Source organism: Apteryx rowi, unplaced genomic scaffold (assembly GCF_003343035.1).
Source record: "Apteryx rowi isolate R43461 unplaced genomic scaffold, aptRow1 scaffold_135, whole genome shotgun sequence".
Lineage (NCBI taxonomy): Eukaryota > Metazoa > Chordata > Aves > Apterygiformes > Apterygidae > Apteryx > Apteryx rowi.
Window position 1 is genome coordinate 963,206 of NW_020447586.1, and position 14,769 is coordinate 977,974.

The following is a 14,769-nucleotide window of genomic DNA, read 5'->3' on the forward strand; positions in this document are numbered from 1 at the left end:
TTTCTGTGCATGATGAACAGCATCTTAGACATAGGAAGGCAACTGAAAACACAGCTATTAATTTTAGCAATCTGAGAATTGGATATAGAGTAGGGAATTGTGATTCCAAAATACTAAATTTAAAATTCTAATTAGTAATAATAATTCTGTATAATAAAAATTTCAGTGAGCCTGTGTCTGAGACAGGACATGATGACAGTAGAAGAAAATGGCCACAGTATTTAAAACAGGACTTCTGGGTAGCATTGATTCTCTGCCTTTAATATCTGGATCTGGCATCTGATTTGCATCTTGGAGACCTAAAATTAAGGTTGATTAAATAACCTATGGGATGTTACTAGAAACATGACGAAATCTACCAAGAAGTATAGTCGACCATATTCACAGCTGTTAACATTGCTTCCTTGAATTACATGAGCTGAGAGACTTCCTGCAAGTCCACTCAAAGCCAAATCATTAATAGATAAATCTTGCTTTATCAGCTTTCCGATTTTTTTTTTTTTTTTTTAAATCATGATTGCATCAAAAGGAATGGGCTTACTTTTGGGTTTGTAGGCCAGGAATACTATTCTGTAAGCCCTCACCTAGACATGGCTGGATGGCTTTTGTAGGTTATTTTAATCAGTAGGTTCTGCTTATTTGTATGATTGGGCCTTCATAAAATATTCTTCTCGTGTACTTTGAATATATTTTCTTTATGTTAGGGGAAGACTTTAACACGGTAAAGACATGTAAAGTTAGGAAAAAAAACAAACTCACTATTGTGACTAATCCCTGAAAATTGTGTAGCGAGTGTTTTGGACAAACAGTGCCTTAGGTGGGATGAATTGCTTTCTGAAGGTGCCCATCTCGTTCCTTTAACTGCAGAGGTATGTATGGGGCCTCTAACTTGATGAGACTAATCATCTAGCTTTTGGACAGTTGGAATAAGTGAGGAGAATCCCACCTAAATTCTGTAAAATGCTATATGTTTACATCCTAATGAAAATCCCATACGTTTTTATGGAAGCAAATTCATCTTGGTTTCACATGTTATTCTTCTGAAAACCGTTGTTGCCAGGAATGAATTATTTACCTGTTCCCTAATGCAGTTTAAATGTAAAAGTCTTTACCCAGAAAAAATATGATTTTTACCTAAGGGAAAAACTGAGAAAAAGATGGGATACATGATGTGTGTTCCTATCTTGTTAGCTAAGATTAAACTGTTTTGAAATAGGTAATAATTAGATTTGCAATGGTTAAAAAAAAAATAATTTTTGTACCTAGTTTATGTTGCTATGTTGCCAATGACATAGAGAATGATAATATTAGGGTAAGGGGATGAGGAAGTTTGGATTTGGGTGTCATTACATCAGCAAATGAAAAAGGCTTTAAACTACTTTTCCTTGACTCAGTGTAGCTTAAATAATTCCACTAATGTTAATGAGAAATAAGCCCATGCAATGACACATGAGCCAATTTCTGCTCTCAGTTTTTCCAAGGCTAAAACTAGTGTAACTCTAGTATTAAAGACAGGGTTTTTTGTTTTCTAGATAAAACAGTTTATAGCTCATCCACACTGTCTTATTCCAGTTAATATGAATTCAATGTGTATTGACTTCTGTCAGTGCATTTTATGTATGTATCCCCCCCTCCCCCCCCCAGCAGTATGGATACTGCTGGCAAGTTTAACCAAAAAAAAAAAACAAAAAACAAACAAAAAAACAGAGAGAGAGAGAGAAGGTTGAGTTAGCTGGATTTGTGCCACTTTAACTAAGTGGGGCTCTGGGGTAGTTAAAGTTTCTAGTCATTTTAATTTTGATGAGTGTGTGTAGAAAGAAATTTAATGTTCTTTGTGCGAAGTCTGATTTAATGGATTTAACATTTAATGGGAAATACATCCACTTTAAATAGCGGGAAGTCCAAATTCTGACTCTTTTCCTCTTCTTCATTTCAAACCAGTGGCTCAAAGAGAGAGCTTTCTGAATGAAAGCACTCCTCTACCAAAAAGTCTCATGCAGTCGGTTTCCCTGGTAAGCTGTAAGTACAGTAGAGCTACCACCCTCTGTGGCAGGTCATTAGAACATCCAATTCTGGAGATTGATGCAACATTGCCAAGCAAACTGTGTTCATGACTGTGGGCTGTTTATAGTTTTTGCATTAGCGTTTAGCTGTTTCTTGGTAAAGTGAAGATTTGCTCTCTGAAGTTTCATATTACAGATTTTAAGTACACCACACTTGAGGGAATTCAATAGGTGCTGGCATCATGCTTTTAAAACATCAGAAAAACCTGGAAATGGAATTAATGAAGTATTCCAAAGAAACATGTCATATTGCAGTTACAAAAAGAAATGAAATTAACTTATCCTTTCTTGCTCATTTAATGAAATGTTTAAAGAGTAAACCTTAAATTAGTTTGAGGTTCTTCCCAAATGAATGAAAAAATATGAGGTGATATTTTACAGTTTTTCTGATACTTTCATGCCAAGGAAGACAACTGTTTATGCTGTAGCCATATATTTATGGATGCAGTCCTATGGATGGAAAACTTGTATCTGTTCTAAGTTAGCCAGTAGAGAGGGGCGAAGGGGGAGACATACTTTCCTAAGAGAAGTATCTAAGATTAGAGCCATGACTTTGTTTCCTGATGTATCTGTTTCTGATGACACTGAAGAGACCCTAAAGGACTAGCTTAAACTGGGCATCCGAATCTTAGCCAGATAGCTAAACTTAGAATAGAAATATGCATTGTATATTATCCTTCAAGTATCTTCTATTGCTGAAGCTCAGTTATAGACTATAACTAACTTTTCAATAACAGCTGAAAACTCTGTTTCTTTCCTAATGTTAATTTCCTAATACTGTTGTCAAAGCACTACAAAAGAATCTGGTGTTACATTGGTCCAGTTGAAAATATGTTGAAATACCAGATACGGTAAATGCCAAATGTTCTAGTCATGAGAATAACTTGCTCCCAGCCGTAGAGAGTTGGCCATAGGAAATGATCAGGAGTCATCTCTTACAATCTTGAAACTGTTCAAAAATTTTAGTTTTCATTAACAGCAACAACAACAACAACAAAAACCTTGGAAAAAGATTGGTAAAGATGAATCTTAAATGTTCTGAGATAAGAAGGAAAATGTCACTCTCTAAGCCCACCAACTTTATGTAAAGACATCTGTTTCTGGGTCTGTTATTTCTCCTCTCCGTGCTTTGTCTATAGGTTAACTCTTCTCCAAAGAAGTGTAGCCATCATTTTAATTCTAGTCTCCTCATTTCATGCAAGTCTGTGTTCTCCAGCTTAAGTCTGGTCTGTTTCTCTGACTTACTGTTTCAGAGGTCAGGCTGTTAGTGCCAAGTCAGCAAGGGTAAAAGAAAACTTAACTGATTCTTTCTCCCGCTTCCTTTCTGCAAACATTTTTGGTAGGAGGGCCGTCCTGCCAGTTGCTCAGGTCCATACACTCATCATCACTTACAACTTGTTGTTTGCATTGTATATGATGTTCCATCTGTATGGCTAAAACTCTTGTTAAGGCTGTCAGCTCGTATTTCAATTATGATAGCACCTTTTTTCTAGTGCTTTGAAATGCAATGTACATCCAGAATGCTAATACAAAGATAAAGATCTTGCATTGCTTCACAGGTTCCATATCCTCTATTATATCAAATATAGGTTATGTGGTCTGCATTTTCTAAAACTGTTGCAGCCTCACCTCTTCCTACTTACTATCTCTCATTGGGATCAAGAGACTGACTGTTGTCTGGCCTGTGGTACAAACCTTCACTGACAGGCATGTTTGAAAACTTGCTATGTTTCTGTATCTCTTGCTCGCTCTCTCTTTTGGAAAAATATTCCTGTAGATATCTGCAGAACATCCATTTTTGCCTCATTCATTGCTCTCTATTGTATTAGATAAATAGCTATGCCACTTGCGTAACCAATCCACCTGTCAAGCTTACCAATATTTCTTCTGTATAGTCTCTCCTTGACAACCCATGCCTCTTAAACAGGTTGTAATGTTTTCAGGGTCAGAACTTTTAATTCATGTATTCATACCATGCTTGCAGAACAGAGTCTTGATCTGTTAATAAAGCCCCTTGATGTCACTATAATAGTAATAATATCAAAACCAAAAATAATTGTAATAGTAGTAGTTTACAATTAAGATATTGAATGAGTCTTAAATAACTTGATAAACAGATATCAACCAACAGATTAAGGAGAGAAAAAGATGTTTTGTAAGTTGTTTTCTGGGAATACATAAGGGCTGTGTTCTTCCTGCCTTTGGTATTACCTTGATAAATATTTTGCTGTCTGAGACACTCCCTCCCCCCCCCCCAAAAAAATCTAGAAAACATTTCCACAATTGCAGTGCTTCAGTAAAGGTAACTGAACTACAAAACAGTAAAATAATATTTTACAGCAGTGTGATTTAGATTATAAAGACAAAGAATCTGTTGCATGAGAAGGTGGCCTTTCTGACCACAACCATAGTTGAAGTGATCGAAAGCATCATCATGGTTTCAAGTACAAATTTTGTTTGACCTTTAATTAAAGACCACTTCTGTTTGGCAACTGACTGTTGCGAGTCCCTCGAGTAGTGACTTGAGAGGTTTGTCTGCACTCTGTTTACAGACAGGGAATTGTATTACCAACTGTTGAAGCGCAGACATCACTACTGAGATCCAGTACACAGCATGGAAAGATGAGCGTTTTGAACAAAGAAACTGTGGTGAAATCTCCATTCTTTCAAAACTGCAGTGTGATGTGCAAAGATAACTTTAGCTTGAAAAGTTTGTACCAGGTTCACCCAACCCAGCGTATTCTGCCATTCTTCTATTATTCTAGCCCTTGCCCTCTCTGGCCAGAGAATTTTCTCAGGCTGAGAAGATGGATATTGGATGTTTTCTACTGTCACATCCACATAGATTTTTCCACCATGGAAAGTCTTTTTAAGGTCAGTGCCAATGGAAATCAGTAGAGGACATGGCTTGGTTTTAGCTGCTGGTCTGAAAAACTCTTACATGGTAGTCTTAAGTCTTTGCCCTTACTCTGTGCAAAGCAGTTTCTAGGCTAAGGTAAGTAGTATTCTCTTTGCTCAGTCATCTTAGTTCTAACTGAGAGGTTGATACTAAGTCCTTCTTTTTTTTTCTTTAAAAAACAGGAAGCTTGTGTTTGTATGTGTGTGTACATATGTTTTTATACATGCATAAAAATGTAAACATGGTTTCTTCCTAAGCAAAGGAGAACACCTAAGAGAATAAAGCTGTTCATATTTCTGTATCCATGTTTAAAAAAAAAAAAAAAAAAGCTGAGGCCCAAGGGCTAGTTTCCTGGATTGTTTAAAATGTATATATATAGTATAGATATGAACCTGCATATTTGCCAGTTCAAGTATTTTCATTTTAAAATGTCAGTGGCATGTTAAAAACAAAGTATCTTGGCAGAGAAGCATTTTTTTTTCTTTGAATGCAAAACACACATACAATCTGTGAAACGTTCTACCGTAGGCTGTAGAGGAAAGGCGTGTAACTAGCATTTCCTTTTCAGTCTGAAAATTTACAGGAATGCAATAGCACATCTGTATGGAATTAGCATGGCTTCTCTCCCTAATACATTTAGATTCATGTGACTGCACAGCTAGAGTCTATAATCTTGAGTCCAGATTTGTTTTACCTAATAAAAATATCAGGACTGATTGTACCTAAGGGTCTAATAATTAAAAAGGCTAAAATTATATTCTTAAGAAAAATAAAAATAAAAGCGGACAGCTTCACAGTATTTTCCAGCCCTTGCATCTTTAAATATCCTTTTCAGAGATGTTGTTTAGCAGGCTGCGTACCAAACCAAGTACTTATAATTGCAGGTGCTACAGGTGGATTTGAGACCATCAATGTGCTTTAAAATATCCTTAACTCTTTTGTAAATCACATCAGAAACATTTCTGCTGACTGCCAGCTTTCTTCTGGAATTTGCATTGGTGTAAGACACATTGTTTTTTCTTCCATTGCTGTATGTGAAGGGTATGTCATGTATAATAAAAGGGGTCATAATTACAATATACTGGCATAGTCCTCTGAAATAATTTTTCTGTAATAATTGAATTGGTCTTAGTATGTGTAGTGCCATTACAAATTATTGAAGCATTCCATAATGATTGGAAAAGTATAATATATATTAATTTCCTGTATGTGTTTTGAGCACAGACCTTTTAAAATCTCCTAACTACTGATGGGAGTTATCTATATCACAATTTTGCTGATTTGAACCCCACATAAATTTGGCATCTGTCTTTAAATCTACAGAAGCGAGCAAAAGTTACCAGCTTAGTTTTTCATAGGTATGTGCCTAGGTAAAGGAACTGCCATGGTAGTAGTTGGCCAACTTAAATTTTAAAATTGTCTTACAGCAGTCAAAGTCTACTTTTATTTATATTCCATAAACCTATTTAAATTTAGTAAAGAATAAAGTAAAATTTGCTTCTAACATGCAAAAACAATGATCTCATGTCCATCAGGAAAGAGAAACACACAAAAAATACAGCAGAGAACCGACTGTTTATTATATTTTTTGTTAAGAACAATTTTTGTTTCTCTAATGCTACTGCTTAGTTTGGGGCTTACCAGAGATCCTTGAGACTGCTGCCAAGATTGCTTCACTTGTGTGATTCCTCAGATGCAGTAACATTTATTAAAAAGAGAGAACATAGGGTTTAAGGAGTAATACAGCTACAATAACAGTTAATACAAAGTGGCATTATTTACAAGAACAGTGGAATTCAGAGGCACTGTTTCTAGGCTGCAAGTCTTCAGCATTCTTCCAGTTCATCTAACATCAGGTATACAGAATTTCATATGTTGTCTTCAGTTAAAATTTTCTTCACCTGTATGAGGGCATGCAGAAACCCTGAAGTGTAGGATGGAACCCATTAGACAAGATCTCTGTTTCTGCAGATTCCTAATTTATGGTGCAGTAGTCATGCTTGTAGCAACAACTCCTAGAACTTTACCACTGATTTAAAGGAAGAAAACTGTGCCTCAGTGCACAAAATAACTGTGCAGCAGGCCTTAAAATGCTGCATATGTATGTATGCTTTTTAGGTAGATAAATAGTGAGAAGAATGTAGGTTAGAATATGTGGTGTCATCTCAGTGAGATTTAGAATACTCAAATCTTTCCTTTTTGAAGACATTAAAGAGAAGCTGAGTCAGAAAACAGCACTTATAGAAAACTATAAAAGAACAACTATTTTAAATCATAGAGCTATAAAATTATTTAAGTATTTAAATAATTAAAAGCATGTAGTCCAGGGTTTAGTGCCAGATGAAACGTCTCTTGAATAACTGAGCCCTTTTATGTGCTCCACCTACAGACTCCCCAGGGTAGAGGAGTTTCAAGAGTGAAGACAAATCAAAATAACCAGAACTGTAGACCCCTTCCTGGAATCTGGGAAGTACTGCATCAGCTACGAGCTTTTTTCTAGACAAAACAGAATATCCAAGAATATCCTTTGTTTCTTAGATTTTTATTTAACTAGACTTATTTTAAAGCAGCCACTGAAATGTTTGAGCTCAAGGAAGGGATGACTTCAACCTCCTGCTTCATTTAAGACATATGTAAAGATCTTATTTCCACTGCTGATTTTTGCACATAAAATCTGGTTAACTTTTTCTGCATCTAGAGGAAAAAAAGAAAAACTGCTTCACTTTAATTTTTTTCTCCCTCAGATTCTTGCATCTAATGATGGATTTCAGAGTTTAAAGTAGGATTTCATTTCTGGTAGCTGAGATTTCTAAATTAGGAACACTTCACACTTTTTCACTTAATCAGTGCTGAAAGAGCCACCCCACTCCTCCCCTCCCAAAAAAGAAACAGAATGGGATTGCATGGGCAAAACAGTTTAGTTGGCCTGTGCTGAAAGCATGTGCCAAGATACTCTCCCTTGTTTACATTCCCATCTGTATGGTAAAGGTAGATGGCTGCCATGTTAAAGTTATGACTAACGTTCTCAAGAATTGGATATTGCAAAACTAGATTTTCTTTTTGTAGCACTGAATCGTTTCTTGTTTAATTGCATTGAACAGTTCTCTTATGAAGCACTACAGTCTTTAGTGCAATTATGACTTTTTGGTTTGGTTCAAGTTGGTATCTCCTCTCTTAAATATCTTTCTGTTCTTATTTTATCCCCATTTAATGTTTTGATTTAATCTTTTCAATATGCCTTAGATAATATATACTACTTTTTTTCACATCTGCAGTGAAAGCATTAGTTCAAAACCACTGCTGAAACAATTTTTAATTCTATAAATAGTTTACCTGCAGTTCTGCAGGATGATTGATGTATATGTGAGGGACACTTTCCTTTTCACTAACACTGTCAGAGGTCCTAACTATAGAGCACCCATAAGCAAATTAATTATAAATGTGAATCAGAATTACATCTTAAATGGCAATAATATCCTTTGTATGCAGTGAAATTTTACAGATGAACATAGCCATGGAAGAGATCATTTACTACTTATTGGGCTTTTGTTTTTAATTGAGAAAAAATTTAGATTTAGAATTAATCAGCAGTCTCTCCTTTTTCTTACTGGGCTTTTAGTTGTTGTTTACCAACTTATAGGCAAATTTAGTGACCGTATTTAAAAGAGAGGAAAAGAAGACAGGCTGACCAATCTGTAATTCCCCGGCTTCTCAATTCCTGAAAGAAAATACTAAAAAATAAATTATTTAACTCTGAGCAAGTTTCTGTGTGAAAACAAGATCAAAAACAAGCAAGATAGACTTGTCAAGACCAGTTTGCTCAAAAACCAAACTAATTTTATGTTGCAGATAACAGGACAGACAAATACAAAAAGAAATAGATTTAATATTCCTGATTCTAGTAATACTTTTGACACAGTTTCATCTAACATTCTCCTAAGAAAGCAAAAAATCACAGTCTAGGTTAAATTATCATACAGCAAGTATATAACTGGTTAAAGAAAACCTGTTGGAGTAGCAATCAATAGTTCATTGCCAAGAAGGAAATATATGTGTGGGTTTTCAGACAGATGCCTTTGACCCACTACTTTTCTATATATGTATATTTTTTAAAGAGCAAGTGATAGACTACATATTCCATTTGCAGACTGATGCCAACCTGGAGGTAGCACAATTATCCTGGAGGACAGGATTAGAAAACAAAATGGTTTGATAAATTAGATAAGATGCCTTTAAAAAAAAGGAGGGGGGAATAGAATGCAGTTCAATAAAGGGAAATGCAAGTTTTTCGTAGAAGTTCTATAGCAAATGATCAAAGTATTATGGAATACTGTAAGCTAAAGTGATGCAGTAACATCAGTACCATTAAAAAAATTAAATACACAAACACCCTGCATAGGTTTTAGGGTGGAAGATAAGTGTATTGATCCCTCTTCTCTGATCAACTTTGGCACAGTCTCAGAGAACTGTGAGCTTTGAGCACTTCCCTTGACTAAAGAGGTAGGCCCAACAGAAGGAATCAGAGCAGCAAGAATGAGTAAAGATCTAGAAAAGCCTGGAAGAAGAAAAGGACTGGTTTAGCCTAAAGGAGACAGAGGGATAATCTTCAAACATGTAAAAAGATGCTGGAAAGAGAAAGCGAATTAAAGGAATGGGAGATGGAGGTTAAAATATAGGTTAAATAAAGGTTAAATAAATAAATAGGTTAAATAAAGGAGGTTAAATAAAGTTGGATTCAGATTGAATGTTAGGAAATTTTTTTAGTTAGGCAGTGGAACACTGGGATAGATTGCTCACAACGCTGGGGAATTCCCTTACCTGAAGCACAGATTAGATAGCCATCTAGATGGCCCATTGGTGTGAAAGGGATCAAGTTGATTTTTTTTTTGCTTTACAGCAGAGAGGACTGATTAGAGGACTTTTCAGGGTCTTTTCTAGAAATCATTTAAATGTTTCTATGGTAAGGATACCGTAAGAAAGACACCAGTTGAAGATTTGCTCCTGCCTGAAAAAATGACTTGTTTTCCCCTTATTTTCATGTTTGTTTGCTTCATAGTTTTCACTTCTTCTCTCAAATTCTGTTTCTTTACCTGTGTTTTTTGCTAATACCTTCCTTCCTCTTTCTATTTTTATAGTTTTTATTTTCTCCGAGTCTTACAAGACCATTGCAGGAGAACAAAATTTGAGGAAGGTGAGGATAAATAGCATGTGTTAGATGCAGTGGGGGAGAGGGAACAGCTGAAGGGAGTCAAATGGAAGGCTTCTGTAGTTAGAGATAATGTCAGTAGTGTTTTGAACAGTTTTAAGTTAAGGTAAGGCCAGAAAGAATGATGTTGCAATAATAGATGTGAAATTATACCTGCAGAATCAGTTTTAGCTCTGTAGATACTACAGCTTGAATATGTGATTCTGAAGGGAGAGAGAGGGCTAAGTCAGAGGATATGATGGTTACAGAAGTGAGCAACAGAAAGTTTACAAGAGGTTTTTTGTTTTTCTTTTTTTTTTCCCCATCAAAAAAAGAGGAGGACAGTCTGGGTAGAACAATTTCAGAACCTCAATTTTGGCAATGCTTATTTTAACGTGACAATTAAATGTTCACAAGGAGATGTCATAAAGGCAGGATGACATGTTAAACTGATTAAAGAGATGGAAAAAACAAAAAGAAAAAAAAAAAAGCTCATCAGAAACAAGTGGTGTTTGTGAGTCAACAGTATACAAATAGTAGTCCAAAGGCTTGTCTTGTATACTTAGCTGTCTTAGTTTTTCCAGAATCTGAGTACCACTGTGAAACATTTTCAGTGTGTTGTAGTACCTGGGAGCCTAGAATTTACTGTGAATCAATAGATACTTCATAATTTGCTTTATTTAAAAGTGGACACAGCCCAACGAAAAGAGGAAAGAACAGACTGCATTTCACAGGCATTCCACTCAGCCTGTTTATAACTTTATGATTTACTGCTTTCCAGTACTTTTCTATTTCTCAATGTGCTCTGCCACATTTAAAAAATGTTTGTTTGGAATGGTCCAAAATACTGGTGGTAAGAAGTAAGGTGAGAATATTTGCACTGCTGTCAAAATAATGTATACTGAAATACTATTGAAAAGATGAATTTGTTTCACAAGTAAGGAACCTGTTTTTACAGAGCAAGTCAGTTATGTAGGTGGAACTTGGGATGTAATTTGAAAAGGAGGAAGAAAAAGCCAAATACTCGCATATTCTTGAATGACTTGAATTTCTTAGTTGATGCTGGTCCCTTCCATTCACTTTTTATCATTTGAACCAATTTTTATCTAGAATAAAACCAGACCATCTTGAAAGAGTAAGTTGACCACTTTTTCCTTGGAGGATTCTGTAGGAGGAAGTAGGGATAATTGCTCATGATGTCTGAAGACTGGATGCCTGCTATTGTGCTTGATACGGCCAGACACTCAGATCTGTCATTTGCTACCTGTGTATCCATGTGAAAGGACAGGCTGAACCCTTCCTGCACTTGTACATAGCTGAATGCTTAGACCTGTGGGCTGGTGACTCTGTACCATATCACACACTAAGGTCCTAAAACTGGTACCTGGCCCTTAGTTGCTGTAATATACAGAGAATAAGCTGCTTGTTATATCATTTTTACTCTAATGTCTTACCCATGCAAAAAGATGCTATGGTTTTTATCTTGTTGAAAAATCCCCTTAGCTAAGTAAATTCTTTTGTGTCAAATATGTATTGTAATTTGTGACTTATACTTCCAATACATGGTCTTGGGCAAACAATACTGTAGTCGTTCCTTCGTTGATTTAAGAGAAACTTTTCTGTAGGATATGGCCATTCAACTCTGAAAATAACATCATAGTAGTTTGGTTAGCAGCACTTAGAAGAAAAATTTGTTTCCTTAATTCTTAGTCTCTTGTCGCTTGTAGTTTTAATACTTGTACTGATCTAGGCATTCGCCATTGGTTGCTTTTGATGATTCAGGGTCATGAATAGGAGAGAATGTTTTTAACTGACAAATTGGCCATTGAGAGACATCTACTTTTAATACTGAAAGAAATGATTGTACAGCCAAGGAGTCTAGTTTACTTGGATCCTGTTTTAGCAAAGTGAAGTGTGACGATCCACATTTTTACTTTGTTTCCAAATACCAAAACAGTAGGAGTGCCCCCACTTAAAAATAACTCCCACCGTTCTTTGGGAAGAAGAAAGCCAACTACACGGGAAAAATGTGGATTCTAAAATAATCAGCATTAAAATAAGAGTTTTTCTCTGGGAATATTTTCTGTATGTAAATGTACACTTACATGTTACACTACATATAACATTAGGAACTATTTCTATCAGAATTGGTGAGACTTGAAGTGGAACTTCAGCTAGAGCAAGTTAGACATTATTCGTCTTTCTGTATCAGTTAAATGATGTCAATATATTATGGTGTCCTCCGTGAAAGAAGCCTTTCTTAGAGAGGATGTAAGATGGGTGGAAAGCTCTAGAATCATCAAATTCAAACCCTTATTAACACTTGGCAAACATATCCTATGAGAACTTTCCTAAAGTAATCCAGTTTCATCCTGCAAGTACTTTCAGTTTTACATTCTGCTATTTCTAATGAAGGGCTGTATCCCTGTCTTATCTAAGAAACTATTCTAATTGGAGCACTAATCTATGCTTGTAATATTTATTTTCCCTTGCTAATCCTTTTTTTTTCCTAAGAGAACTGTTGCTAGTTAAAGAAGGCAAACTCTTTCACCAGTAGTTCTCTTCCCTTAACTTATACTAATGGCCTCTATCTGCAACTGTTCCAATTTTAATACATCTTATTCTAACATGGATGATCAGAACACTGTTTCAGATGCTGTCTCATTAGTGTCTTGTATCTATAAAAAATATTAATGCTTTCCTTTCTGATGAAAACAGCTCTGTTGGTAAGTACTTCATTTGTACCTATATTTACATGGTCCTTTTATATCACAGCCTTACCAGAATTAAGACCCCTTGCAATTGAATATTGTGTAGTTCCATGTGCTAGTTCCTTTCAAATTTTGAGAAAGGTGTCATCTAGTCCTCTTCTGGTTTGACCACACGCAGGTCTTTGAGTCTCATTTATACCTCAATTGTGGTAGTTTCTGTTTTGATACCTTCAGTCCTACTGACCAGCTGCCTTTATTCCTGTGCTCAATATCTTCAGTTTCACACTACAAACTAAAATAAATACCCTAATTTTGGACTGTACCTACTTTTTCCCTAATTGCTAACTCATCCCTACTGCATAACTGGTTCAATTTTTTTCCTTCATTATTCTCATCTTATTTTTTTGCTAAAGGTCTCGTGTGTGTGTGTGTGTGTGTGTGTGTGTTGGTTTCCTTTTCAAGGCTCTGTTTAACTTGTGGGAATTTCTTTATCTCTGTGCTTCCTGATATCTAAGGCCTGAAGCTTATCTCTGATCACTCCTTTCTTTTTTATTCCTTGTAGGCTGTCTGCTTATTCTGTGTGTTCTTCTTGAGCTAGTTATTCAGCCGAATACGTTTGGAATCCTTCTGCCTCTCCCTCTCTCTCTTAGGAATATCTCATTCACACAGCTTTAATAGCTTCTGATCTGAAGAAATTCCAAACCTCACTGATATTCATGAGGTTCCTGAACTCTTCAGTCCAGTTGTCTTCATTAAATAGTTCCCTTAATTTTGCAAGGTTTTATGTTTAAAGATTGAGATCCTCATATCCAGTCTTGCTTTTGTTCATCCTTCCAAATTTAAACAAAATCAAGATCTGATCAGCTGGAATACAGATATCTAGAGAGAGCCTCTGCTAGGGCAACTGGGCCATCAAAGTAGGACAGCGAGTTGAATAAGAGAATGGTTTCCTGGCCTCTTAGCTTAGTGGGGTTTATTGCAGAGATAACAAAACTTGGCTCTTGCTTCTCATTCCAGAATTAGAAGTGCCAGATAATATGCACGCAAAGCTTAAGAGTCTCATGGTTGCCACAGTATGGTGAGGGGCTCAAGAGTATAGTTGTAATTCAAAGTGATAAATGGTCTTAGATGATGAAAACAGATTGTGTCCTGGTGTTATCAGAATGACTGCAAGGAGTACTTTGGGACTTTCAGTTACAGAGGTATCTTCATTGCTTTCGTTTGCTTTTTTACGGGTGGCTAATTATTCCTCGCTGATGAATGCTAAAAAAGTAAGAATGAAATTAGCCTGGCTGCTTCTTTTTTTTCCTCCTTTGGTTCTTAAGATGTATATTCAGAGAGAAATGGCAAAACAAAAACAAAACATTTAAGGGTCTGAACCTTATAAAACAACTTGGTTAGCAGACTGCAACCAACTACAATTCAATGTCTTAGCTCTTGATGTTATCCTGGCATTTTGAAGAAATGGGCCAATGTGCTGATAAAAATGTCAAGGCAGGGATCGAAATGATCAAAAAAAAAAGGGGGGGGTGTGAGTTTCTGCTTTACACGCCTCTGCTTGGCGTTGGCATGGGGGTCCGCAGTGAGGGCCTGTGTCCCCCTCCTGCTTGCCCCCAGCCCCGCCAGGGCAGCCGGGGCCCCGAGGGAGTGGAGCACCGCCGCCCCCGCCGCAGGATTTCTCCGACGCGGCCGCATCCCGCCCGCCGCGCGCCTCACTCCCGACCTTTTCTCTGGGACCCCAGATGCCTCCGTGCGCCTCTGGCGGGAGGGGCTGGAGGGGGGAGGCCGACTGAGAAGGCGGGTCTTTCTGGCGGTCATTGTACGGCTCCGACGCGCGGGGGGAGCGGGAGTGGAAGAGGAAGGGCCGCCCTCCCCCCGGGGCCAGCTCTACCTGCGTGTGCTCCGTGCCCC